A 2,500-nucleotide genomic window follows, 5' to 3' on the forward strand; every position below is an offset into this window, starting at 1 on the left:
CCTTAGCGTGCTCCTCCGGGGGCGCGCGGGTGCGCGGATTCTCTTCGGCCGCCATTCAACGATCAACTCAGAACTGGCACGGACTGGGGGAATCCGACTGTCTAATTAAAACAAAGCATTGCGATGGCCCTAGCGGGTGTTGACGCAATGTGATTTCTGCCCAGTGCTCTGAATGTCAACGTGAAGAAATTCAAGCAAGCGCGGGTAAACGGCGGGAGTAACTATGACTCTATTAAGTGGCCAAGTGGCGGCGGTGTGGCTGCATCCGGACTTGGCTTCTCGAAGTGCGGTCTTGATGTAGTCGTGCTGCTGCTGCGAGGTGCCTTCCTTGGGTTATAGTTACAGGGAGAGTGATGCGCAATACATGGGCCTAGCCCTCTTAGCCTCTCCTCTCCTGCGGTCTTCTCCCCTTCTCGTGGGCCCGCTGATTTCGCAGAGTGGAAGACCGCACCAGGGGCTTGGGGGGGTTACCAGCCCCCCCTCGCACTATCCCTTTTTTAGTTGGGGGCAGTAAGCAGAGAATAAGTGGTGGCCCTTCCGCTGAAGGTGCCACCCCAACTCCCCCAGCACCTAGCCGGCCAACCGGCCGTGCCGAAAATCTTGTAACTTTTGCAGCTATGTATACCTGTAGTGAGTGCCACCGCAGCTTTACAACCAAGAACGGTCTCGGGGTCCATCGCCGCCGCCAACATCTTGCGGCCGCCAACGCGGAGATCGTCACGGAGAGGCATCGCGCGAGGTGGACGGAGGAAGAAGTCCTGTCGCTCGCCAAGGCAGAGGCCGAACTGTTCCTCGAGAGGGACGCCCGGTTCTTCTTTGTAAATCAAGAGCTCATCAGGATGTTCCCCGACCGAACGCTTGAGGCAATCAAGTGCCGACGGCGGCAAGCTGCCCACAAGCAGCTTGTCCGCCAATTCATGGAGGCGCTTGAGATCGGTCGGGGGGAAGAGCCGGCGTCCCGCCGGGGAGCGGCGAGCCCGCTGCCTGACGCGGGCGAGGCCGCTGCGCCGCCCGTCGACGCAGCCGAGGACTTCGCGGCCGACACCACCGGGCCGCCGCCGGAGGGGCCGACTGACGCCGCCATCTGGGAGCATTTGGCGGGGCTACCCGCTTCCGCCCAGCGTTTCTCTGCCCTGGATCGTGTCATCGGTCTGGGGCGGGGCACGCCGCCCGATGTCATCCTGGGCATGCTCCCGGATGCCCTTGCGTCGGTCGGGTCCAGAGGGGAGAGATCGATCACCAGGACACAGCGGCCGCGCCAACCATCGAAGCGGCCGCCTGCCGCGCCGCCGACGCAGAAGCGCAAGCGGCGCCGCTGGGAGTACGCGAGAACGCAGGATGCCTTCCGACGGTCGCGTGCGCGTTGCGTGCGCGGCCTCTTGGATGGCACCCTGCTCCAGCCGCCACCTGCCATCCCTGGTCTGCTGGACTTCTGGGCGGACCTCTTCACCAAGAAGCCCATCTCCACCGCGGGCTTCATTCGTGACCGCCTCCTCCCGCACTCAGAGCCTGTCGCTCTCGAGTGCATATGGGGGCCGGTCACACATGAGGAGGTCGCCGCCGCGTTGCCGCCCAGGGGATCAGCAGCCGGGCCGGACGGCCTTACCCCAGCGGAGTTGCGGCGTCTGCCGCACGGAGTCCTGGTGAAAATGATGAATCTCTTCCTTCTGGCCCGCGCCCTTCCGGAACGCCTGCTTCGCGCGCGGACGTCCCTTCTCCCGAAAACGGCTGCACCAACATCCCCCGCTGACTTTCGCCCCATTACGGTCTGCTCGGTGTTGGCGCGGACCTTTCACAAGGTTCTCGCGTCACGCCTGATGCGCGCTTGTGCTGTGGACGAACGTCAGCGGGCATTCATCCCTCGGGATGGGATGTTGGAAAATACCTTCATCTTGGACACTGCTCTCACCGACGCAGTTCGCTCCTGCCGCTCTGTCTTTGTGGCATCGATCGACGTATCTAAGGCATTCGATTCGGTAGATCATGCTGCCCTTCGCCCCGTGCTGAAGGCGCATGGCCTGCCGGATTGCTTTGTCGAGTATGTCGAGCGGTGCTACGAGGGCAGCACGACAGTGATAGCGGACGGCGCCGGCGTGGGCGTGTCTGTGCAGCCAGCACGGGGCGTTCGCCAGGGCGATCCCCTCTCCCCCCTCCTGTTCAACTTTGCGGTGGACTACGTTTTAGGCCAACTGCCCTCCCACATCGGAGCTCGGATCCTCGGTCGCAGAGTCAACGCTGCGGCCTTTGCAGATGACGTCTTGCTGTTTGCAGCGACCCCGAGGGGCTTGCAGTCCCTCATCGACGCAGCTACCGCAGCCCTCGCCCACCTGGGGCTGCAGATCAACGCCCGGAAGTGTTTCACCCTCGCCTTAGTCGCGTCAGGGCGCGAGAAGAAGGTGAAGGTGGACAGCAATGTCACCTTCACAGCAGGCAATACCACCATGCCTGCCCTGCGTGTGGGTGAAACCTTCCGGTACCTGGGGCTGCAATTTTCCACGGC

General features: G+C 63.0%; 1 pseudogene; it reads left to right on the plus strand.

Moving 5' to 3' along the window:
* LOC126434640 (large subunit ribosomal RNA) overlaps positions 1 to 2,500 on the plus strand; it is a 7,958-nt pseudogene that overhangs the window by 2,647 nt on the left and 2,811 nt on the right.

This window comes from Schistocerca serialis, unplaced genomic scaffold (assembly GCF_023864345.2).
Source record: "Schistocerca serialis cubense isolate TAMUIC-IGC-003099 unplaced genomic scaffold, iqSchSeri2.2 HiC_scaffold_1192, whole genome shotgun sequence".
Lineage (NCBI taxonomy): Eukaryota > Metazoa > Arthropoda > Insecta > Orthoptera > Acrididae > Schistocerca > Schistocerca serialis.